Source organism: Notamacropus eugenii, chromosome 5, assembly GCF_028372415.1.
Source record: "Notamacropus eugenii isolate mMacEug1 chromosome 5, mMacEug1.pri_v2, whole genome shotgun sequence".
Lineage (NCBI taxonomy): Eukaryota > Metazoa > Chordata > Mammalia > Diprotodontia > Macropodidae > Notamacropus > Notamacropus eugenii.
This window is the reverse complement of record NC_092876.1, coordinates 460,743,484-460,770,180: the sequence shown is the minus strand read 5'-3', so window position 1 is coordinate 460,770,180 and position 26,697 is coordinate 460,743,484. Positions and strand designations below refer to the sequence as shown.

The 26,697-nt window shown below is 41.3% G+C and overlaps 2 protein-coding genes across 6 annotated transcripts in view; one reads left to right on the top strand and one right to left on the bottom strand.

Moving 5' to 3' along the window:
• Nucleotides 1-26,697, bottom strand: part of CMSS1 (cms1 ribosomal small subunit homolog) — a 414,416-nt gene that overhangs the window by 326,075 nt on the left and 61,644 nt on the right. The window lies entirely within an intron of this gene.
• Nucleotides 20,607-26,697, top strand: part of LOC140507272 (filamin A-interacting protein 1-like) — a 61,772-nt gene continuing 55,681 nt past the window's right edge. Inside the window, exon 1 of the mRNA XM_072615388.1 lies at nt 20,607-20,811. The gene's annotated coding sequence lies outside the window, so the exon portion shown is untranslated. The remainder of the gene's footprint in view (nt 20,812-26,697) is intronic.

Sequence of the window (26,697 nt, the reverse complement as noted above, 5' to 3'; positions counted from 1 at the left end):
TAAATTAATTACCTGAAGTTAATTATTCCTAATGAAACTGATAGTGGAGTCTGCGAAATAAATGATCTAAAGTTGGAAAGGGGGATGGGAAGGTCAATTCTGCACACAGAGAAAACTACCCACGTGAAAAAATACAGCTTTAAAAAGATGAGCTTTTGGAGAATCTGAGGCTGCTGGAGGTAAAGTGAATAAGAACCAGACCAGGAAACCTGAATTCAAACGCTTCCCCAGATACTCGCTAGGGGCAGGAGCCTAGACAAGCTGCTTAACCCTTACTTGCCTCAGTTTCCTCATCGATAAAATGGGAATAATACTAGCACTTACTTCCCAGGGCTGTTGTGATAAGTAAATGAGATATCTGGAAAACCTGTAGAAACCTTCGAGTGCTGTATAGAAGCTGTGGTCATCATTACTGTAGACAGGAAATGACCTTCCATCATTTCCAACTGATTTGCCAAAGCGTGGTACAGCGCATATGACTCTGGACATGATGCCACCCTGGATCTGAAGTCACTAAGATCTAGTTCCAATTCAGCCTCAAAAAATGGGTAACGCAGGGAAAGTTGAACCTCTCAGTGCCGAAGTTTGCTCACGTGTAAAATGAGGGTTTCAAACTCTGTACCTGTTAAGGCCCCTGGCAGCTCCAAATCAATGACTCTATTTCTTTATTTAGCACTCCAAAAAAAAAAAAAGCGCACTTTTATGGGTCAGAAAAACTACTCAAGGTATAAACATTGAGTGTATTGCAACACTACCGCTTAAAAGGGCACACAGAAGGTTAGGGTTATTAAGTACCTACCATGTGGCAGGCAAAACACTTAGGTGGTACAGTGGATAGAGCACCAGACTGGGAGATGGAAGACATCTTTTTGAATTAAAAGCTGGTCTCAGGTACTTACTAGCTGTGTGACCCTGGACCCTCCCTTAACTCTGCTTGCCTCAGTTTCCTCATCTGTAAAATGAGCTGAAGAAGGCAATGGCAAACCATTCTAGTACCTCTGTGAAAAGAAATCCAAAATGTGTCACAAAGAGCTGAAAGAGACTGAAAATGACTAAACAACAAAAATGTGCCAGGCAGTGTGCTTACACCCTGTGGATACAAAGAGGCGAAAGGCAGACCCTGCCCTCAGTGAAGCTCACAATCTAACAGGGAGACAAGTTCAGTTCAATCCAGTGGAACAGATACTTATTAAATGCCCACTAGGCACAAGGCACTGTGGTAGGTACAACTTAGCAGAACCATGGAATGAATGGAGGGGATGGACCTTAGAGGTCATTCAGCCCAAGACTCCTGAGGCTACCTGGCTATACCCTAGTGCTGAGGCTTACACAAAGCATAGCTTCCACATCACAGAGTTCAGTGTGATCAGGCCTCTTCCATAGAATGCATTCCCTAATACTGCAGGTACATGAATGAAATGAAGGTGTTCTTTATGTAGAAATTCCTATTAGTGATCTTGCTTGAATGATCAAGCCAGTTTTCTTCTATTCCAAATAGAAGAAAGCCACTTTTCCATTGACTGCATGGAAAGGAACACAAACTTCTTGAGAACAAGACTGTTTCTCTTTTTTGTCTTTGCATGCCAGTAGAGAGCGTCAGCCCTAGAGTCAGGAGGACCTAAGTTCAATTCCAGAGTTCAGACACTTACTACCTGTGTGACCCTGGGCAAGTCACTTATCCTATCTGCCTCAGTTTCCTCACATGTAAAATGAGTTGGAGAAGCAAATGGCAAACTGCTCCAGTATCTCTGCCAAGAATGCTCTACAGTGGATCATGAAAAGTCAGACATGACTGAAAACACTCATCAACCACAATTCTTAATATCTAGCAAGGTCTCTGGCTCATGCAACCTGCTTAATAAATGAATTCTCATTCACTGATGATCAAAATGGGTTTATAATTTTGAATTATCTTGAAATCAACTCCTTTCAATGTGCCTTTGATTCCATCTCCTTCCATCTTTTCCAACAGAGTACTTCCCTGATCATCCCCTTCTACAGTATAATGTCTTTCTATCTTCTGGTTCCTTCACTACTATCTTCAAACACACATGTCTCCTTCATCCTTTAAAATCGTTTCTTTTTCTCTTACTTTCCCTTCAAGTTATTGGCTGACACATCTTCCTTTTCTCAAACTTCAAGAGTAAGTCATTTACACGATTTGCCTCCACTCACTTGATTTTCTTTCAGTGTGCCTTTTTTTGGCTTCCAGCCTTATCACTTAACTGAAAGGACTCTCTCAGGTTAACAACAATCTATCAAACTTCCAAACATGGTGGCCTAACCTAAATCCCCATCTTGATCTCTATAATCTGTAACATTTCTGAAACTGCTAACTACCTTCTCCACTTGGCTACTCTCTCCTTGGTGGGTTTCAGAGGCACTACTCTCCTGGTTGTCTATCTGTCTGACCCACTTCTCCCTTCACTTTGCTGGATGATTATCTATATTACACCATTAATTGTGGGTTTACCCAAAGGCATTGATCCAGATCCTCTTTTCTTTCCCCTGTATGTTCTCTTTTGGTGAGCTGTCATTGGTCTAATTATTATCTCTACGCAGATGACTCCCAGATCTGTATGTCCTGTCCCAGTCTTTCTCCTGGCTTCCAGTCCCTCATCAGCAGTGGCCTAGGATGTCCTGGAAATACATGAAGTTCACAATACCCCAAACAGAGCACATTCTCTTCTCCCTTCCCCAACACTACCATATACTGAACGTCCTTATTTCTATTAAAAGTACCACTGGGATCCTTCCAATTTCTCAATTCAAAACCCCAGCATTTTTCTACCTCACCTTGCATATTCTCAGTCGCCATGCTTGGTTGTTTCAACCTTCACAACACCTTTCATGTAGAGCCCCTTTTCTCAATTTTCTATTTTACAGCTACTACCTTAGGTCACCAACTCTCTCCTGAAATGTTGCTACTGTCCGCCTAACTGATTTCCTTGCCTAAAGTTTCTCCCCATCCCAACAATCCAGCCTGCAAAGAGTTGCCAAAGTGACTTCTTAAACTCAGATTTGAACGTCTCGCTCCCTTACTGTGTAAACTTCATTGGCTTCTGACTGCCTCTAGAACAACATATGAACTTTTCTGTTTGGCCTTTAAAGTCTCTCAGAACTTTGCCCTGACTTATTTTTCCAAGCTCACTGCACATTATCTCTCCTCTCAAAGTCCCTGAGATGCAGCCAAACTGGCCTTATCTTGTTCCCCACAAATGGCACAGGGCACTCCATTTCCAATCTCCTTGACTTTGGACTGGTTGGGCCCCAGCTCTGGAAGAAACTCCCTCCTTTACTTCTGCCTCGCAGAACCCCTAACTTATTCATGTTGCAGCTTAAATATCACCATCTACATGGTGTCTTTCCTTTTTCCCTCAACCTCCCTCCATAATTACCTTATATTAATTTTTAATTTATTCTGTGTGTATATATATGCACAATATATACTTCTATGTGTGCATGTGTACACACACACTGTCCAGAAAGTCTTAGTACAGTTTAAAGCTCTAATAGCTTATATATATATGTGTGTGTGTGTGTATAGAAAGACACACATGCACACATTACACACATACATATGCATACATATACAGGTAATATTTTTTCACTCCTATTCACATGCTGCTGAACAAAGTTAGCGAAAGCCTATGATGAATGGGTAAACTATATATATATATTTTTAAACTATATTTCAACGGGTCCTCAATGCAGCAAGACAGTCTTTTGCACCTCTAATCAATTCACTATTCAACTCTCCAAAGAAGATTTTTTGCAAACTTTTTCATCCCTCCTAAAACCTCTTGTGGTTTCCTCTTCCTCACTCTCTCAGGTGAGAACGTTGGCTAACATTAGCCAGTGAGAGTTCCCTCTTTCCCATCTTTACCTCTCGTTACTCGGATATATATCGATATCTCCCACCCTCTCCTTTACCCCTGTTCCTTTAAGGTGGTGTACTTTCTCCTTGTCAACGCAAACCAGTCGACATGCATAAGTGATCCCATTCCATCCCATTTTCTCCAGCAGGTTGACCCCTCGAAGATCTCTCTTGCGAATCGCCAATCTCTCCCTTTCTCCTGGCTGCTTCCCTGATGCTGATAAATACTCAACTCAATTCTCTTCTACTGTCAAAAAAACACACCTTTGATATCTTCTCTACTGTCCTCTATCACTCTTTATTTTCATGGCTTCCTTGAGAAGACTGCAGTCAATATCTCTGTTTTCCTTCCTCTCCCTCTCTGCAATATGGATTCTGACATCATTAAATTGAAACCCACCCTCTCCAAAGTTACCACTGAACTCTTTATTGCCAAATCTAAAGATCTTCTCTTAATCCTCGTTCTTCTGGACCTCTCTGTAGCCTCTGACACTGCTGTCATCATCTCTCTAGGCTCCTGGAACACGGCTCTCACTCAACTGATGGATCACTTCTCATTCACCTTTGGTGATTCTTCTTCTAGGTCACTGTGGCTCACAAGTGTCCCTCCAGACTCCGCCCTGGGTTCTCTTCTCTTCTCCCTTTACACAATTTCACTTCATGATCTTATGAACTCCCATGGATTTAATTACCAGCTCTCTGCAGATGGATTCTGTATTTATCTAGCCCTAACTTCTCTCTTAAGATACAATCTTGTATCCCTATCTTGAACTGGATTCTTTGAGGACATTTTAATTTAACTTGTCCAAAGCTGAACTCATTACCTTTCCCTCAAAACCCTCTTCTGTGCCTGACTTCTCTCTTCCTGTCAAGAGTACTACCATTCTCCAGTCACTCGCACTGGCAACCTAGCTATCACCCTCTGTTGTTCATGCTCTTTCACCCCCCCATTCTCATATCCCATCATTCCAAGTTGTGTCTGCTCTTCCTCTGCACCATCTCTCTGATATGCCCCCTCTCTGCTGCCACTGCCACTGCCATCACTGTGGTGCAGCCTCTCCACCTCGGGCCTTCTCACCGGCTTCTCTGCCTTGTTTCTCTCCTAGTTCCAGTTCATCCTTTACCCAACTATCAAGGTGATCTTCTTAAACCACAAATCTGGATTCAGTGAAGTCCAGCGGCTCCCTATTACCACTAGGATCAAACATAAAATACTCTCTTTGGTCTTTAAAGCCCTTTATAACCTGGTTCCTTTCTGGTCTTCCTACCCTAACATGTACTCTACTATCCCGTGACTCTGGACCTTTTGCTCTTAACACAAGACACTCCACCTCCTGATTCCAGGCATTTTCACAGACTGTTGCCCATGACTGGAATTCTCTCCTTCCTCACCTTCACCTGATTTCCCTGGTTTCTTCCAAGTGTCACCTAAAATTCTTCCTTCTGCAGAAGTTCCTCATCCTCCTTAATCTTAATACCTTATCTCTGAGATTATCTCCAATTTTTGTGTGTATGTGTGTGTGTGTGTGTGTGTGTGTGTGTGTGTATGTATAATCTCTTAACTGCCAAACTCAATGGCTTTTTCTCAGCTCTCATTCTTCCCAAATTCTCTACAATCTTTGACACTGTCAGTTCTCCTTATTACCCTCTTGTCTCCAGGTTTGGCGACACCGATCTCTGCTGCTTCTCTCTTCTTACCTGACTACTCGTCTGTCTCCTTTCTTGGATCTTCTTCCAGGTCACACCTACTATCCTGGGCCTTCTTCTTTTCTCCCTCAGTTCTATCTCATGAGACTAATAACTGTATCTCATGGATTCCATGCGGATGATTTTCAAATCTATCTATCTTGTCCTAACTTCTCTGTTGACCTCTAATCGTGCATCTCCAACCTTCTATCAGACATTTAGAACTGGATGTTCTGTAGATATCTTAAACAAAACTGAACTTTATTGTTTTTCCTTCTCAAAGTATCCTCCCTTCCAAACTTCCCTATTACTATGGAGGGGACCATTTTCCTCCCAGTCCTCCCAGACTTGCAAGCTAGGTGTCATCATTCTCTCTGTCACACCCTATCCCAGTTCTTCCTCCACTCAGCTGCTTAAGAGATCTTCCAAAAGCACACGTCTGATCATGTCTCACTCCTTTCATACACACACACACACACACACACACACACACACACACAAAATTCCAATAGCTCCCTATCACTTCCAGGTGTCAGGTGTTTGACATTCAAAGTCCTTTGTATCTTGGCCCCCCCTTTCCAGTTTTCTTAAACCTTACAATCCCCTCTACCCCCTCTCCTTCCTCTGTCCTCACCCCCGCCTTAGATCCAGTGACACTGACCTTGCTGTTCTTTTTACAAGACAGTCTATTAGCCTATTCCAGGCTTTTTCATCATCTCTCCCTCCTGTACAAAACGGCCTCCATGGCTTCCTTCAAGTCTCACCTAAAACCCCACTTTCTACAGAGAGCTTTTTCCGATTCCTTTTAATGCTAGCACCACTCTGCTGAGTATTTTCTATTTATCCTGTACACACCTGTTTGTAGGTTGTCTCCTCATCAGACTATGAGCTCCATGTGGACAGGGACTGTCTTGTGGCTTTCTTTATATCCACAGAGCTTAACGCAGTGCTCAGTACATAGTAGATGCTTGATAAATGTTTAGTGACCGTGTACAACTTAGAGTCCTAGAGAACTGCTTTAAACGCTAAGCGGTGAAGTAACTGGACCAGGGTCATACAGCCAGTGTGTGTCACAATCAGATGTGAATCCACACCTTCCTGGCTTCAAGGCCAGTCCATGACCCACTCTAGTATGCTGACTCACGTAATTAATAAATGCTCAACGACTGATACCAAAGCTGGCATCGAGCTCACAAAAATGTGGAGGGAAATCACAGAATCCGAGACTGCTGGAGGTGGAAATGACCCTGAGAAGTCACCTGTGCAACCGGCACCTACATCCTGAATCTTCTGGGCAGCATGTGAAGACGCATGGCCTTTAACTACAAGGGCACTGCATTTACTACCTACCATATTTTTAACATGACATATCCCTCTAGAATTTATGACCTTCAGGTAAATCATTTATTATGTTATGAAGGAGGATAGGATAGGATAGGACAGGATAGGATAGGAGGGAGAGGGAGAGGGAGAGGGAGAGAGGGAGAGAGAGGGAGAGAGAAGGAGAGAGAGGGAGAGAGAGGGAGAGAGAGAGAGAGAGAGGGGGGAGAGAGGGGGGGGAGAGAGAGAGAGAGAGAGAGAGAGAGAGGGAGAGAGAGGGAGAGAGAGAGAGAAGGGGGAGAGAGAGGGGGGGAGAGAGAGAGAGAGAGAGAGAGAGAGAGAGAGAGAGAGAGAGAGAGAGAGAGAGAGAGAGAGAGAATCTTAAGTTTGGAGGTTCTGGTTTCAAGTGCCACTTCTGAGTAACTTGGCTATGTTGCTCTAGCAATTATTTAACCTCTTGGTGATCCAGGAAATTCCCTAAGACTGAATTACAGATAGTTGATCATATTGCTATCAACAGGTGTTTTAAAATGGGTGTTCTCTAGACTGATAAAGTTACATGTCCAGATCCTCCCTTCCCCCCAAAAAAATAAGGAGAAAGAAAGGAAATGACCTCACTTTATTTTCCCCAACATTTTTCTAACTTCTCCCTCTAAGCTATTACACACCGATTATTTATACCAAATGAGTAATGCAGTGGTCACCAACAGATAATGGGGACAAAGGAGAGAACTCTTTTTCTCCTCTGTCTGGCAGAGATCTCTAGACACAAATGCTAAACATTTCACGAGATCATAGATTCTGAGCCCAAAGCAAGCTTGGATGTCCTCTATTAACATCCCCTATTTCCTCTGTCCATCCTGCAGTTGAAGAAATTGAGTTGTCACTATCCTAAAGTCACAGGGGCAGCAAAGCCAGGATTTGAAACACTTTCCACTTAAAACATTTAACTGAAAATGAGAGTTTTTAATGAAACATAACTTTCTAGTCTGAATGCAGATAAATGAGTTTTGGAGTAGCTAGGAGGCCTCGTGGATAGAGTGTAGGTCCTGATCTCAGGAAGATTCATTTCTTGGAATTCAAATGCAGCCTTAGACACTTACTAGCTATGTGACCCTGGGCAAGCCACTTAATCCTGTTTGCCTCAGTTTCCTCATCTGGAAAATTAACTGGAGAAAGAAATGGCAAACCACCCCGGTATGTTTTCTAAGGAAACCCCAAGTGTAGTCACAGAGAGTTGGACACAACTGAAACAACTGAACTACACCAACAAAAAACAAGTTTTAGGGGCAGTGTCTAATCCTCAGACACTGAAGGATGACTTAAGAATTATCCCAATGACCTGAGTTAATGCAGTTCCTAAAGTTCCCAAATGGGAGAGTCTTTCTTAACTTGGAAATACACCTCTTATTACTGCAAAGACCTAAGAATCTCACATCTCAACCTCCCCCTGTGATCTAAAGGAGATTCTGAATTAGGAGAGAAACAAGTCACAGTCACACGGTAATAAAACCAAGCTAATGCTCTTCAGGTCACTGATAAGAAGGACATTTTTTGCAGTATAACTTGCAGAACATAATAATTAGTTAATTGAAAGGTGCAACTAGATTTCTTTTCCTTAGGGAAAGGGGAATAGTACAGAATAAATATCACAGGATCATAGGTTGTGTGAGTTCACCCTTCATTGCTGAAGACCGTGCCATCAGAGACGTGATGACATGACTTGCACTTGACTTTGTCTGAGTGAGGGAGGGCTGTGCAGGTCCCCAGACTCACTTCTCCTCCAGAGCCATCTGAATCCAGTGACCAGATACTCATCAGGATGACTGGAGATGACCCAGGATGAGGCAGTTGGGGTTAAGTGACTTGGCCAAGGTCACACAACTAGTGAGTGTCAAGTGTCTGAGGCCACATTTGAACTCAGGTCCTCCTGACTCCAGGGCTGGTGCTCTATTTATTAAGCCACTAAGTTGCCCCCTTGGGGCAGCTAAGTGGTGCAGTGGATAGAGCACCAATGCACTTGACACTCACTAGCTGTGTGACCTTGGACAAGTCAATTAACCCCGATTGCCTTGCCCCCTCCCAAAAAATAAAGCTGTAGATTGATGAGCAGAACTGAGTGCTTCAGCAAGTCCCAGCTCTTCTGTCTGGCTTTTCTCCCTACCACTCATCTCATCTTATTTCCTACCACTTATGGCAAACCAACCAGTCTGTCAGGTCCACTCCTGGTCTCCTCCCTGCCCCACACACATACCAGACTTGGGCCTGCCTTGATACCTGCTGTGCTGTTATTCTACCTAGAATTTCCTCCTCTGTTCTCCACTTTCTACATTTTATCTGTGTTCCAAAGAATCTCCTTGAAGCATTTCCAAAATACTCAAGACTAGACTGACAACCCTCCTCTAAAGTTCTGTTACATCCACAGCTAATATTTAACAGTTTATCACTTTAATGCTGCCTCATTTTTCAGGTGTCTCAGTCATGTGTCCCAAGCTAGTTTCTAAGTTCCTTGAGGGCAACTCCCTGCCTCGTAATTCTTTTACAACTCCCACAGCACACAGAACTGATTTAGTGGCCACTCAGCAAGTATTTGTTGACAGATGGATTTAAAATAAATCATTATTTACTGAACAGGTGGAATTTCTGCAGACATTTGGCCATATGACGTACCCTCCTTTCAGCATAAGTCTTCACGGTCTTCACGGCCCCATAAAGTTTTTTACCTTAAGTTTTTTGGTTACATTTTAAATTCCAGCCTGAACAACACTGCTGTGGTTGTATACAATGTTCCTTGCTTCTGCTTATTCCACATTTCAGTATTTCAGGAAAGTCTTTGCATGTTTTTCTAAAGCTGATCGGCTTATCATTTCTTATGGCACAATAATATTCCATCACAACCATATACCACAATTTGTTTAGTCATTCTCCAACTCATGGGCATCCCCTCAATTTCCAGTTCCTTGCCTCTACAATGAGAGCTGCTATAAGTATTTTAAAACATATAGCTTCTTTTCCTTGCCCAGCAGATTTAAAGGAAAACAGTATCTTTTTCTCTCAGATGTCTTCTCAAGAGTAGCAGTCCTGAATCTCCGAAGTACAAACAAGATTACAATTTAGAGGTGGTATTTTAGCAGCTCAAATAAATTATGAATATATTCATTGGTTTCAATTGAATAACTGGGAAATTTATTTTCTGTCATGGGCACATGCAATAAAATAACAAGATTTGAAAGATAGTCACTAGATGCCAATCTGATGGAAACATCGCCTTCTCCTTCATCCCCATCCATTCATTTGGACAGGTAGCCATCATAAGCTGTGTGCCCTAAGAAATGCTCTTAAAAATACTTAGAAATGCAGCAGTCAACGTCACCATATTTAATATCACCTGTCACAGACTAGACAGAATTAAAGCCAATCAAGGCCTTAAAAAGATTCACCATTTCAAGCCTAAAAATTTATTATTTCATTTGTTAGAGTTTCCTATGCTTGTTTATCTGTTCATTTTGTTTTGGGGGGTGGAGGTTAGAAGGACCAGGAGGGCAAGGTATCACTTCTATTAGGCTTTCAAAACTAACTAGAAATGTTTTCCCAGTGGTTAAAGTGGGTATTATCCTGCTGTCTTTCCAGAGGCAGCTATCAGTTCATGACCATGCAAACCCTCATTTTCTGCACAGTTTCAGTTAGAATTGTTCTGCTTAAAAGGCTATCAGTGTAGCCTATAAACTCTGGCACAAACACTTATTAAATGCGTACTCTGTGCTAGGCACTGGGAATAGGAAGACAAAAAAGAAAAAAGCCCCAGGCCTCAAGGAAGAAGTCATCCATTCAAAGTCAGGACTACTACAGCTAAAGAGATAAGGCATTTTTTTCTGCCCTAGCCTGCATGTTGTAAATGGTGAGGAGTCACAGTGAATAGGCTGATTCTCCTGGAATCAAGAACATGAGTCCAAATCCAACCCCAAACACTTAATAGCTGTGTAGCCTTGGGCAAATCACTCTGCCTCAGTTTCCCCAAGTGTAAGATGGAGATGCTAATAAAGCATCTATCTCCCTGGGTTGTTGTGAGGATAAAATGAGACAGGTGCTAAGTGCTTTGCAAATTTAAATCGCCATGTAAATGCCAGCTATTACTGTTACAGTGAAGTCATCACATGATGTCCCCGTAAAAGGGCCACTCAACAAAACCTGGCAAGTTATGGAATATGAGAACTGGGAGAGAAGTAAAGAATCAAAAATAACCAAAGTTTTAAACATGGGAAATGAGTGAACGGTGATGAGGACATCAAAAAGCATGAGGGACATCTTAGGGTCTGATATGTTGGTGCAAATTGGAGAACTAGCTGGAGACGTCCTTTAGGACCAGAGATAGAGATGAGAATTTAACTGGAAGGGCTTTTGGGTAGGTAGGTACTTGGAATAACAGTTTATCAAGAAAGAAAATGTGTAAAGGAAAAAAAGAATGAAGGGTAGAAATTTGGAAAATAACTATGTTTGTGGATCAGGCATAAGAGGAAATAGAAAAGGAGGAGCAAAGTCTTGGGCAGAAAGACAGAGTATCCAGAAGGTGGAGGTGGTCAAAAGTATAAAACGCTACAACGAAGCCAAATAGGGTAGGAATGAAAGAAAGGCCACTGAATCTTCACATAATTAAGTGTCACTGGTGACCTTTGAGAGGATAGCTTCTATGGAACGATGAGGACAGTCCTATAGCTGAGGTAAAGTGGGGCCTCTGAAAATTTTATTTTTGATATTTTTTTATATTTTATAGAACTGGAAAGTGGAGAGGAAGACGGGAGGGAGACAAAAGGAAGGGAGAAGAAGAGATAGGGAAGGGGGAAAGGAAGGTGGGAAAGGGAGAAAGAAGGAAGAAGAGGAGGAGGGGAAGGGAAGGAGAGGGGGAAAGAGGAGAAAAAGAGGGAGAGAGAATATAAAAGCATTAAGGAAATTAATTTTTAGAACTGAGTAGATCTGGAGCCCATTTGTAGAAAGATAAGTTAGGAAGGAACCAGTGGAGAGGGATAGCGAGAAGATTCATCAGAAAGAAGAACCTACTAATTCCTCAGTCAAGGTCATGGAGACGGCAATTGGTTTTTTGGTTGGGTTTTTTGCCTTACTACAAAACAATTTGTCAGTCTTCCACCCCACTACCATAGAAGTGACTGTGAATGATCTGAGCTGCTAACAAGCAGTCAAGTGGCCCACTGGTGTGCAGACAGCTAGGTTCACAGGGAAATGACAAAAGCCTTGGTTAACTCACAAGCAGAATCATAAGTTCCTGCATCCTCTAGAAGTAACATTCTAGGAAATCACTATAAATGATGGATAATACAGGAATCATCCGGCTCACAGACAAGATCCCACAGGCTCACATATAAGTGAGCAGGAGGCTGACAGCAAGATGATACTCACCTGAAATGAAAATGAAGACGAGACTTGGTTTTACTCTAGCGTGGATCGAATGAATAAAACATAAGGTCTTTGAGGGAAGAGACTGCTTGTGTTATTTATCCACAGCATCTGAAGCATAGACCTTGCTACATTGTAACCACTTTTGAATTGACTGACTTGCCTCTCATGCCAAATGACAAATCCAAATCCGATCGCAAGGCAGGAATCTTTATTCCCATACAATTCACAGTTCAATAGTCAACAGAGCATTTGTTTGTGGCTCAGGAGAATCACAAATGCTTTATCAATAAAGGACAAGTTTTAAAATGTGCCCAAGTAGGACTGATGGCCATATTTCTCAATATTAGCATATTAATATTAAAGCACAGGATCCTTACTATCCTAACAACCCAGCATGTTGTATACGAAGGGAAAAAAGATGACATCTGCCAGACTGGAAGTCTAGCTCTGTCTCTGTCACTAACTAGTTGTTAGCAAAGTAAAGTAAGTACAACCAGAGAACAATTTATACCCTTTAAACATCAGTATTATAAAAGTGAACAACTCTGACAGGCTTAAGAACTCTGACCAACTAAATGGCCAAACCCAATCTGAAAGGACTGACAAAGAATAAAATGGAATGTCGCCCACCTCAGGAGAGATGACAGACCGCCCTCCTCCCGAAAAAGAATAAGAAATGAATTTTTGGATGTGACCCGTGTGGGAATATATCTTTTGTCTGACTTCCCTCCTTCCAGTGAGGCCCCTCCCTCCTTTTCCCTTCCTCCCTTCCCTCTTTCTTAGGGGGCAGAAAGAGGTGAAAGGGGAAAAGTGAATGCTTGACAATAGAAAAATAAATAAAAATAATAGAACAGAAAATAGAATAGAAGCGAAAAATAGAGCTTCTAGGAGACAGCTGGACAGTTTGCTCAAAAATAGAAAATAAGGGGAATAAAAGCCAAATCTGGAAGGCCTAGAAGTCTGGCTGGGGGAAAAAGCACGCACGCTCTCTCTTCTGTCAAAAAGGATGACGATGATTAAAGGGAAACTGGGAATTTACAGAAGTAAAACGCTCCTACATTGGTGGCAATGGCTCTTGACTCACCACCATCCCTCTTGGAAGCTCTGGCACTTTACCTTAACTAGGCACACAGTGAAGGATCTCAAGGGCTAACTCTAATAAAATAACCACAAGTTGTTAAATTGAGATCACTAGGGAAAAACTACAAGTAGAAGAGATTTCAATAAGGAGGGAAAAATCAAGACAGAGGTTTTCTTTCTTTCAGTAGCAGAAATGTTTTGCATTAGCAAATGGGGACGAATAAGCCTGTGAGGGGAAGTGTGATATCAGAGAAGCGCGATAGAAAGGAAAGGACTCCAGCTTTAGAGTCAGAGGGCCTGGTTTTCAATCCTGCCTCTGTTACTTACTACCTGTATTAAGGTGGGCCCAGGGTCACTTTCTTCACTAATAAAATGAGAGTTGGACTAGACAATCCCTATCAGTTCTAAATCTACACCATTGTGTAAGTATTTATTTGCTATGTACATACATACACAAATAGAGGATTCTAAAGAAAGACTCCCGCTTCTCCAAAAAAAATAAAAATGGGGATATCAGTCATAGATCTTTTGATACTAGAAGACTCAAAAATCAAGGGATTCGGCATCAGACTTCCTCATAACATGAAGAATGTTTGAACTGAATGAGACAGACCTTAAAGATCATCAAATCCAACTTCCTCTTTTTACAAGTGGGGAAACTGAGGCCCAGAGAGATGAAGCAGCAATCTGTTCATGGTCATACTGCTTGAGAGGCAGCGTGGTACAGTGGATAGAGAACTGGCATTGTTAACAGAAGATCTGGGTTCAAGTTCAGCCACTGCTATACAATGGCTGTATGGCCCCAGGCAAATCACTCAGCCTGTCAGCAATCTAGTCAATTCTCTAAAACTTTAAGCCATAGAGAAGACACAGGCCTGCATTAATAGGGGCCCTTTCCTCACCCAGGGGAGCCCAACATCAATGACATAGATTCCATCCCTATCCCTTTCCATACTATTAGTGGCAGAGACAGAATTAAAAACCACATGATTACAGACTCATGATGGAGGTGGTCAGAATTCTTACCTGAAGAAATGACTAACTTGGATATTTTCACTTCATACAAATATGTTTATGTTTACATGTAAGCATATGTCTACATAAATTGATATGTAAATGCACGTCCTTTATTCACTTCTTGGTAGATTTACATTTTCAAAGCAAAAGAGCAATTTTACCAAACTATATATACTAACAAAGTGAAACTATTTAATTTCCCAAATTAATACAATATAAGGAATATTTGAGTTCCCAAGGATGAAAGGGAATAGTTAAATTAATCTACCTCTTTTTTTGAACTCTGGCCAAACACCTTAGTGATACCCTGAAGTATTTTCCATTCACTTTAAATAAAGCCATTTCTACTGTGACTGGTACCCATGGACTTTTCCAGAAAAGCTTCCCCTTGGTCAATGGTGGATCCATGCACTTGCAAAAAGACAGTCTGCCACCTTCATTTTCTTCAGAAGTTCATTACTTAAAAAAAGCACAGTAAGTATAAACTATTTGTCAGGGTCACTTTAAAAATGGACTGGATAAAGCACTGGGAACAATCTGTACTGGCAAAGGACAGAGAAGATGACCTCATAGGTCTTTTCCATCTCTCATTTCTGTGATTCTAGGGTTTTTTTTTGCTCATGCAGTCCTACTTGTGAGTACAACAATTTCTCAAAACTATTATTAGTTACTAAGGAAACGAAACATGTTTGCATAAATAAATAAGCAAACTTACGGGCCCTAATAGCAGGCCTTCCCTCTTCCCCATTTAATTCTCTTACAGCAGCGTCATTTTATCAATCCTTAATTCTAGCCAAGTCACCCTGCAGACCCACTGGCGTTCTCGCTGGAGAACTGCAGCTAATTCACATCTTACCGTGTAAACTAAGTCTATCAGGTTTGCCATGAAATAGAAGATTCTTTGTTAAACACGAGGCTCCCTTTGGACTTGAAGTATTCAAGATCAAACTTTAACCAAACAGGGCAGCTCCACAGACACCAAGGAAGGTTGGTTCAATATAGAGCACTTACTACAAGAAAACAACTTCTGGACAGGATGCATGGTGAGTTCTTCAGAAAAGTAAATAAAACCACACAAAAACCTCCCCTAAATCTCATCGATTTCAGGTAAACATATCTTTAAAAGGCCTAACATTATCAAGTAGCATGATGAGACTAACCATACAGACTGACAGCTACTGCTGGAGTCAGCCTCAGTGAGGCGACTCTGCTGGTCAGTCATTTTCCAGTTGTGTCAGAGTTTTTGTGACCCCATTTGGGGTTTGCTTGGCAACGATACTGAAATAGTACTTGGTCAGAGTCGGACAGCTAGTAAGTGTCTGAGGTCAGATTTGAACTTGCAGAGATGACTCTTCTTGACTCCAAGCCCAGCATTCCATCCTCTGCTCCACCTACCTCTCTGCTGGGTATCATAGGATCACAGATTTGGAGCTAGAAGGGATCTTAGAGGCCATTAAAGCCCAAACTTCTCATTTTAGAGACGAGGAAAATGAGACCCAGAGAGCAGCTTGTCCAAGGTCACACAGGTAGTAAGTGGCGTAGTGGGGATCTGCATCCAGCTCCTTTAGCTCCAAAGCCTTTCTGCTCTATGGCCTCACTCAGAGCTCTGTAAAACAAAGTAGCAGAAGGAGGATGGGCAATGCAAAGCAACAAATACGAGGGAAAGGAATGGATACACAAGTCACAGACATGGAAGGCAAAGGATCTGGCGTATTCAATGCAAAGTTCAAAGTCATTCAGTTCAATGACATGGTTAAAAGCAGCTCAAGTTTGAGACTCTTTCTTAGAGTGTACAGAGGAGGGCAGGTAGTATGTGGAATGGAGGCACATACTGACAGGTTTCCTTACCCAGTGAGACTTTTTCTTCTGGACTTCCTTGTGGGCGCCCAGTGCTGTGTTTCACTTGATCACCTTCTGTCTTCCCTTACTGAACTGTGGGGCAGTACAGCAGAAACAACTGGAAACAGGCAACTGTAGGCTTGGCGAATGCATGGGGCACAGCTGCTTTGCAAGAGGGCTGCATATGTGAGAGAGGGCTGTGGTGGGGAATAAATTAACACTAAAGGGTCACCCTCTGGCCAGCACCAACTAGAAACAGGGAACTTAAAGCAACGTAGAATTATGGAGTTCCTGTACCCCTTTCCTCCTGTCCCACTCTGTCCTCCACATTTTACTCCTAATCTGCTCCTCAATACAAACATAAAACATAAGTTTTTATTAGTGTTTTCATATTGATCCAGCCAAATGGTGAAGAAAGCTTCAAGTTTAACATTGGCACTCTTAAGGACCACAGCAAAGCAGGGACGTTACCTCCAAGCTCCCCACAAAAGAAAGGACAATAAAAGATGAAGAGCTATGAAGGCTTGGTTGGACTCGAATGCCTGAAGATGATCCCAAGTCATTGACAAAATATAAACAAGGCAGCTGATATTAAAAAATGGGAAATGATACTTGTAAAAAGAAGGAAAGGGAGAAGTTAAATGAGATATTTTTTGGCATTTTGGGGGCATATTTTAACACAAACACTTCCAAATAAAACCCACCTCAAAGAATATGACCTGAAAATAGTTTATCGAATGTTACCTGTGACACTACAGCACTCGTGACGACTGCACCTCTCATGTTAGCTTGATTTCTATTGTAAGAGTCATTGTGAATGCTGAAGTCACTTTAAAAATTTAGAAGCGATGCCGTGGATAACTGTACATTCGGGGCATTTAAAAATAGCTGGATAATAATTTTTATTATATTGCTAACAGTGACATTTATAATGCTGGTACAAAACTAATAATATTTCTTAGCAATTGAGCACTGGGTCTTATATTAGCCTCCACATATCAGAAAGCATTTAGTTAGGAAGAAAAATGTCTTCAATATTCATCCTAGATGTTAAAATTTTACTGATAAAGAAGACCAAGTAAAGAGTGTCAGAGAGGATTTAAATTTTAAGATGCATCATAACTTCCTGTGTATGAAAAGAAAGCGATCAGTCTTATTGCAAACAGAGAGGACAGCCCTAAGGAGGGCAAATTCTTTCCCCCTAGGCAATCAATAGCTGGCTCTCAGGAATTCTACTTTAAATTTGCCTACTGGAAGTACTTGGGAAAAAAGGCAAGAAAATGAAAACTCTTTCTACAGAGCAGAGTGGAAAGCGAAATGAATAATGATTCACAAATAAGCTGTAATAGGTTTCTTACATAGTAATAACTTATATCCATAGTGCTTGAAAACTTTGTAAAGCAAAACTGAACACATACTTCATGCCTTATAACAACTTTGTGAAGTACAACAGATATCAGTTATATGGCAGCTATAGGACACAGCTGATAGACTGCATGGGGCTCTAGAGTCAAGAAGACTCATCCTCCTGACTTTAAATCTGGACGTAGACATTTACTAGCTGTATGATCCTGGGCAAGGAACAGAATCTTGTTTGCCTCAGTTTCCCAATCTGTAAAATGAGCTGGAGAAAGAAATGGCAAACCACTCCAGTATCTTTTGTCAAAAAAATCCAAAAAACTCAAATGGGGTCATGAAGGGTCAGACCTAACCGAAGCATATGAACAATAACACACAGGTATTATTATGCCCACTTTACAGATAAGGAAGCTGAGGCTAAGAGGTGTAAATGACTTGCTCAAGGCCATACAGCTAGTGCCATGGGCAACCCATGTCTTCCAGAAGTCAATTCCAACATTCCAGGGTATGCTGTCTCTGCATGGCCAAATTAAGAATACAGTCAAGTTTAGCATGAACGATACCCAATTCTACAATGAACAAAATAATGATTGCACAGAACTTATAAGGAGAATGAAAATGCAGAAGAAGTTTCAGAGAACCACAAGAAAAGTCCAGGGGCTTAACGGACCCAGATCAAGTATTTGTCAATAGGATGGCAATTCTGGCCTTGAAAGATCCCCTCAAGCTTCCTGATGGGAATGGATCTGCACTGACCCCTACTCAGTCCTTTGCCTGCTCTGCTTTAATGACGTGCAAGATGTAAGCCATCCTGTAAGACAGCTTGTTGTACTTGGAGTGATGATGTATAGCTACGAAGGTAAATTAACTGAGGAATGCATTCATTAGCCTAATAGCTTTCTTAGCACCACACCTGAACCTGGTCACTCAACTAATTAGCCAAAAGCCAGTCCAAGGTGGGACATAGTCATCATTTCTTTTGAAGACAAATCATGTGTTGTGACCTTACTCTTAGGTGCCATCAAGTCAGGCTTAGCCTAGAACCTGAATAATGTAGTATCCCAGAAAAAGACCAAGTGTTAATCCCAGTCTCCCCACCTCACTCTCCCCCCATTCCCTAGTACCATAACATGGATCTTTCACCTAGTTACATTATCTGTGCTTCTGATTTCACCATCTATAACATGGGGGCTTTGGGCAACATGATTCTACAACATGTAAAGGAGAGAGAAAAATATAAGCCCAACTTATTGTACATGGAAACTTTTACATATTTTATATATATATATATATATATGAATTATAAATAACAGAAAGCATTTATATAAAAATTTTTAAAAATCCAGTATCAACAGCAGAGTCAGACTGGTAAATATGCAATACCACTTGTATTTCAAAGGTAAACTCAAGGTACAGACGACATGAGGACCTTTAACTAGAAACTCCAAGGAGTCTGGGTTTCTGCCAAAATAGCTGATGCCTCACATAATGCCCCTAACAGCCACAATGTCCCATCCTGTAAGGAAGGTTTCTCAGTCCACTTGGGCATGAAGGCGGGCACACTAATAAAATGACCATAAAGTACAAACTTCATGAATTTAGAGCACAGAAACGCTCACGGACAATGAGCATGACTACCCCAACCTCTAAAAAACGAATGGGAGGAGGGCCACAAATTAAGCTAAAGGGTAGAGTTGGTCATGCCTTCCAGTCAAGCAAATAGATCTATTAAAAATCAAATGATGAAGAAGCCAGTATAAATTGCATTTGGATGGTACCCAGTGATTTTCTACATAGCAGAGGAACAGCTGAAGCCAGCCCACCCAAAACAATCAAGGCAAATATAGTATATGATTTCTACTCTACATCTCGATTCTAAACCATCTCTCCTAGCTATTCTTCTAAAACTTCAACACATGAATACACATGACAGAAAGCGCACTATTGTCATTACTTCTATTTGGCTAAACATATGGAAACAATAATTCTATAGACATATGTACATCATATTAAGAAGCAATCCTACTTCAATGCAATTTTTAAAGAGCTTCTAAAATCGATTCATGCTCTTGAAACTACTCAGTTCACCTGAAGTCTGCAAACAAAGCAGCCGCATGCACCTATAACTTATTTAGCAGAACTGTACAACTCAGGGAGGACCCTGACTTCAGAACTTAATTCTCAGCGTACACAGGAATTAGGAGGATAAATCTCATTAACCCTCAACAGGATTTATATGAGCAAACTTCCTCCCACACTGGAAGATTATAGACGTTACCCAGTTCTATTTTTTTCTTGTGGGGCAGGGGATGTGGGGTAGGGGAGGCGTTAAGACACATGCAGAATGGAAGGAATAAGGAAGCGAAAATGGTTCTCAAGCTAAATCCTACTTTTATTGTTTCCCCTCTGAATATAAAATAAGGCATTTATTTTCCCTAAAAACATTTCTCTGGAAACTGATCCTAACTAAATGAACTAAAATAAGGACATGCAGAAATGGGGGAGGGGGGCCTCAGGGAAAAGAAAGGTTCATTTTTAGGGAAAAATTTTTTAAAAAATAAAATTTCATCTGGCCTTCCCATCATCACTTGAGGAATTGTTTGGTAGTTACATCATCAGGAAATAAAATACTATCCTCTGAGGACCCCAACTCTTTACAAAGAGATTTTTTTTCCCTGACGTCTGAAATCACCTTCAGAGGCTGTTTTCCTCAACCTACTTCCCCAATCTCTTCTTCCCCATCCCTCCTCCCAACCCCCTGAGACTATTCTCAAAACCCTTCAGGCTTGGAGCAAGGGAACCAAGGTAGGGGGTGTTATTAAAAACTAATCAGCTGATGGCTCTCACTGTCTTTATTATCAATAACAAGAAGGAAGCGGTACAGCTCAGCCTTCCGTACATTCTTTTCCCAGTGAACTGGACAGACAAATGAAATACTTCACACAGTCCTGACCGTCAGCAGGAGCCAGAACCCATTAATAAGCTTTCTCAGTTCTGGCTATCACTAAAGTACACGAGTCAGACACGACGAGTCTGCACAACACAGAGTTCCTTATATGGCAATGCCATGACGTAATGCTCCATAGGCTTGGGGCATGCAAAGAGTCTATCTCTCATTGTTTAGTCCAAGTCCTGGAATGCTCACGTCTCTGATGTCTGAGAGGACTCGGCACTAGGAGGCAGGGGCTAAATCATGGAGTTGCACAGCAGATACATCTAAGGTAAGAGAGAAAGCTGTCTTTTCTTTTCCTCCTAAGAAAACAAGGAGTTCTTCTGTCAGAAAGAGGACTGAGCTAGCGGAGATAGGTCTGTTCTCTCCCTTTCTTTCTTTTAACATGCTCTCAGAATTGCAGCCTGGAAACAGGTTTCCCATAGTGTGTTTAATTAACCCTTGGAGAAAACTTTTCTCCACTTACCTTAAACTTAAACATGAGCTGCAGAAGAAACTGATGAGGCATTCTGATTTTCAATGTTAAGAAGAAGGGAAAAGTTAGGTATTACACACACTTTCCAAGTGAGTGCACATGGAGTATTGCCTGTATTTAAACAGCTTTGAGGAAAAGTAAAAAGGAATTATAAAATACTCACTGGTGCCTGCATGTGTGTCTCTGTGGTTGGGTGACACAAGGCACACAAGCAATCGGCACACTGCTTACCGATGGAGTGATTTCACTGCAAATTCTGTATGAAATATGAAGAACATGCCCGGCTTGAAAGTAAAACCAGTTTAAGACTTAGAATGGGAGGCTCACTATTTAGCTGCCTGCATTTATCTATACACAACACTTCTCCTTTCCGAATCGAGCATGCAAATGTCAATGTGGAAAGAGGAAGTAACTGCCAGAGCTTTGAGTTCTAACTTTTTCTGCTTTAACTCCGGTCACTGGATAAATGCACTAGGTCTATTCACCCTAAGATGATGCCTTGGATCAAGGTGAGCTCTGTAGAAAACTGCTTCCTTGACAGGATATGTCTACAAAAAGTATTTTGTTATTCAGCAGAGCCTTGAGGTTTCTGAACATCTAAACCTGGAATGAGCTAATATTACAAATTAATTCTGATGGTATAAGAAGAAAGAGTCAGAACGCTTGATGAAAATGTGTAAGACACTTGGCTTCTTTTCCCAGAATTAAACTCAGTACAGTTGTGTTTTTTTTCTAATGACAAGTATCCAGATCTTGCAAGTTGAGAAACCAGATTCGTTGCTACATTGTAGTTGGAATGAAATAGTTCTATGCTTTTTCGGTTATGCTGTATTTGGACTAAACATATATTAGAAGACATAAAAATTAAATCTACTGTGACAGAACTATTTCCTCTTAAAACTCACCCCTGTGTTTTACAGTATGTATAGTGGAGACTAAGCGTTTCACAGGCACAGCTTCCTGACATGTGAATAACCAGAACTAAGTTTTTAAAGATACCTCTGCACTTGATGAACTGCGAACACTCCCATCTCATTTACTAGAGTTAAAGACTAAACAGGGCAGTTATAATAACTTAATGAGCAGGTTGGGGTTTTGTTTTTTTGGTTTGTTTTTTATTCAAGATTTAAGACAGTAGAAGATAGAACATCTGTAAATTTTTTATACCTTCCAAATCTGGGTCATGTTTGCACATTACTGTTCTCTTTTACGATCAAGTTCTTATAAATTCATGAGGAAAATAACATCTTCCTTTTTTTGTTTTTAATTAGTAGAATTTCACTAATTCAGTATTGTCGAGCAATCAGAGTCTCTTGACTCCAGTACCCCAAGAGAAAATTTATTTTTCATTCAGGCTGGAAACAGGTTACGAGACTTGCAAGTTAATTTAGCACTGATAAGTAAGTTTCCCCAGAACTATTATTTGAAGCTTAGAGAAGCCCACAATAATAGGAAGAGAAAAAAAGGCCAACACCCAGGCCATGGTGAAGAAATACTGAATGTGCAAGAGCAAAGTTGTTTATTTGGTATAGGCTGTAATTGGAAGAGGAAAAAATCCCTGCCCTAGGCAAAAGGCTATTCTGCTCTTTTGAATCTAATATGGCAGGGAAACACAAACCATTAATTACTGTTTCAGCTCTACGCAAAGCACCATCTGGATCATAAGCTGCATCTAGCCTGCTGAAAACATAACTTCTTCACAGCTGTATTTCCCATAGTCTGGATTTTTTAGAAGAGAGTAAGCACTGATTTGTCCTCCCCCAAACACACACACAGACACACACACACACACATAGACACAGACACACACACACACACACTTCAGCATGCTACAGTCTTCTTCCAGTTTATTATTTTTTAAATCATTGTGCAAAGCCCCTTAAGGGGCAACCCTATTTCAAACCTAAGTTCTTCCTAAATTTGTATTCTAGGATGGATAATCACTTAATAATTCTCAGGAAATCTATGTGTCAGAAAGAGTTAATTTTAAAACTGATGTGTTTGTAACTTTCAAGGCTAATGAATGTGTATCAACTTGATAAAGCTAATATAACTCCACCCCACCCCTTTCCACAGTTAGTGAAGGGAGCCAGCCCTCGCCTGCTGGGCACGGGCATTTTTGCATTATTTTCCAAATGTTGTGATTGGTTCTATAGTAACGGGCAATATGAAAACACAAAGCAGCCCTTCTGAATTTTCACTCAAACTGAAATTCACATCAGATACAACTCCCTCAAGGCTTCTGGGATTTTGTCCTCTCTTCTCCCAAACACCTTTAGTGCCAAACATGCACTGATATGAAAAAATGAAGATGAGGGAAGGAGGACAAAATTACTCTGCTTTTTGGGCACCTTCTGCCACACAGATCCCATACCAATGTCGGTAACTCCAAATGCTGGCAGTGAGATTCAAAAGACCCTCTGAGGGAAAGGGAGAGAGGGAAAGGAAGATAGGTGTCACCCTAATTAAAAGCACTGGAGAGGAATCATGATTCCGAACGGTGGACCTCCGACCTGTTTTAGAAGCTTGACACAAGTAATAAGTTTTCACTTTTTTCTTCCTGTCTATCCTAAAACAACACAAAAACCACACGTTTTTAAAGTACTGTGATGTAACTATCAAGTTAAAGAGTATCCTTAGGATTTCTCAAGTTGTATATGACAAAAATTTTAAACATGAAAAGCTACTAATAACAGGTGATCAGCAGCCTAAGGATTTCTGCAAATATTCTGGGGCTGCTTCTGTCTTTACTACAATTTTTTTGAGCCAGTCTGAAGTTATTGAATGGTCAGTCAGTTAATGAGTCATTTTTCTATCAAAATGTCCTGGTGTGTTACAGAGAACGTAGAAGAGTTAAGTTTTTTATACTTCTAAGTGGAAAAGAGAACTCCAAATTTGCCTGTGGAGGAGAATTTTTAAAAATAGGATGGCACAGGGCAAAGTTTTTACATAACCCTAACATACACCACCTCCCTGCACTCTCATCAACAAAATGAAGTCAGCCCCTGCAGTTCAGACTCTTGGGTTTCTGGTAAATCTATCATCCACGCACAGGCTAAATGAATGATGGGTTCTTTCTTGAGCCTGAAAACAGTGTCTGAGTTCAACTGAGAAACAGAATCTGGGGGAGTACGACGATCCAGAACGAATAAAAAGCTCACAGAATAGGGACCCTTCTTTCTCTTCATCACAATGATACTCTAAAAGGAATTCTGATGAAAAGAAAAAGCCAATTTACCACAGCTGGTTAATTCTGGGTGCGTAAAGGTTAGAAGGCACAGGGAGGAAGACCACTCACTTATCCTTCTTGAGTGCTAGGGAAGACAGGGCGATGTAGGGGAAAGAGCCCTGGATTTGGAGTTAACCCTAAATTGTTGTGCCTTTAGGGAAGCCACCATTCTCTAAGCCTCAGTTTTGTCGCGTAGAAAATAGGAAGGCTGGCTTAGATTCTCTCTAAGATCTCTTTTCACTCTCCATCATAAGTGTGACTTACCTCTTTATGCCAGGCACCAAGCATTACCACATCATCTGTAGGTACTGATGACAGCAGCTATTTAAATTCTGAATCCCAAAGCAGGGAATACCAAATTGAATGGCCCTCTTTCTCCTCCCTAACCATCTTCATATCTTTATGTCTTCTTCAATTCAGTATAATATGACTCATTAAGGAAGTCATCCCTTAAGAACACTACTGGATATTGGAATTAGGAAGGAGATGTAGAGGAGCCCATCCTACACACACTCAGAGTACCTGTGTACATGGACACACATGGACTTTAAATGCTTGGTTTCCCACACTTAGACTAACTATTGGTTCCAACTTGAATACCAGAGTTTACCAGGTTGTAAAAGTAGAGGGATGCAGTGAACTCATCAGGTATGAGCACAGATGGAAACCAGGACAACATCAAGCTTATTTCGTTTGAGAGAGGGTGCTAAATACTCCTTTCCTTAAGGGCATTTAAGCCACATGGCAATCATTACCCTAGCCTAGGTTTGGACAGATATCCATAGCAACCACTTAAGTCCAACAACTAAATTATCATTTTTGGAGAAACGTTAACAGATATCTATTCACCAGAAGCAGTCTGAACGCACATTCATTTACATTATACCTTGATGGTAAGGTAGCATGCTACGGAGGGCACAGAATACTGGCTTCAACGTCAGGAGACACATTCCCAGTTCTGGAATGTTCTCCTGCTGTGACATCAGGCAAGTCATTTAACCTCTCCCATCTTCAGTTTTCTTATCTATAAAATGCGAATAGTAATATTTATACTACCAACTTCATAAGGCTCTTCTGAGCAAAGTACCATACAGGGCTTGAAGGACTCCACACAAGCGAGTTACTACATGGATATGTCATATGGGATGTTCCATGCCATTCAACCCAGTTGCATTTGGGGGATGTACACAAACGTACACAGATGACTGGGGATGTTTACATACCCAGAACAGAGTTTAGAGATCATCTCATATAATACCTTTTGGAAAACTAGAAAATGAAATAATTTCCCCAAGCTCATATAGTTAATTAATGGCAAAGACAGAACCAGAATCAGTCTCCTGACACGCTACCCTCTCTCCCTGCAACCTCGAGGGCGGTACATTTTTGATCACTATCTTTATTTGCTCCCTTACTCACTGAATCCGACCAAAATGATGAGAGCCTAGATAGTTGGAGGAAAAAAAAGAGAGAGCATGAAAACGTCAGTACAGTGGAAATGTCGTGGTACAAGAAGCCTAAGACTAATACAGGGTAGCATGTTCTATAATGGGCGAGTTTCTATTCAGTTTTTATTGTGTGTAGTTACTGTGCTTTGTTGATATGATCTGACCTACAGCACAGCCTGATCTGTGAAGCAGCAACTCACTATTAAGCTATTTTATTTGTCTTATTATACCACGCCCCTCTGAAGTAACATATCGAAAACTGCAATCACCATCTTTCTGCCAAAACTGTGTCCTCTCCTAACTTTGCTATTTCTGTCTATGGCACCACCATTCACCTAGTCTCCCGTATTTAAATGTTTAGGATTATCCCTGCCTCTTACCTCTTCCTCATCTCTCATAACTAACAGCCACCAAGTCCGGCCAATTCTATCTCTTCCCCACATCCCCCCGAGTCCCCTTCCTCTTTGTTCCCACTTCCACCACTTCTGAACAGACCCTCCATGCCACCTACCTGGACTAACTGCAAAGGCCCAGAGCTCGGTGGCCCGGTGAATCTTTCCGAGTTCATTCATATCTGGCCTCAGACACTTACTAGCTTCGTGACTCTGGGCAAGTCAACTTAACCCTGCTTGCCTCAGTGCCTCATCTGTAAAATGAGCTGGAAAAGGAAATGGCAAACCGCTCCAGTATCTCTGCCAAGAAAACCCCAATGGGGTTATGGACACTACTGAAAAATGACTTAACAACAACCTATATGGTCTTTCCGCATCCTCCTTTCACACCACTGCTAAAATTTTTTTCTTTAAGCAGAAATCTGGCAGTTTCTCTAGTGGCACTATACTGTCTGCAGAGTACAATCTAAGCTCCTTTTCCTAGGATGCCAAGCCCATTTACAATCCAGCCAGCACCCTACCTTCCCTGTCTTCCTCTACATCATGTTCTTCCGTACACTCTTCACTCATCAAAGTGGACCGTTCTCTATCTTATGCTTTCATATCTCCACAT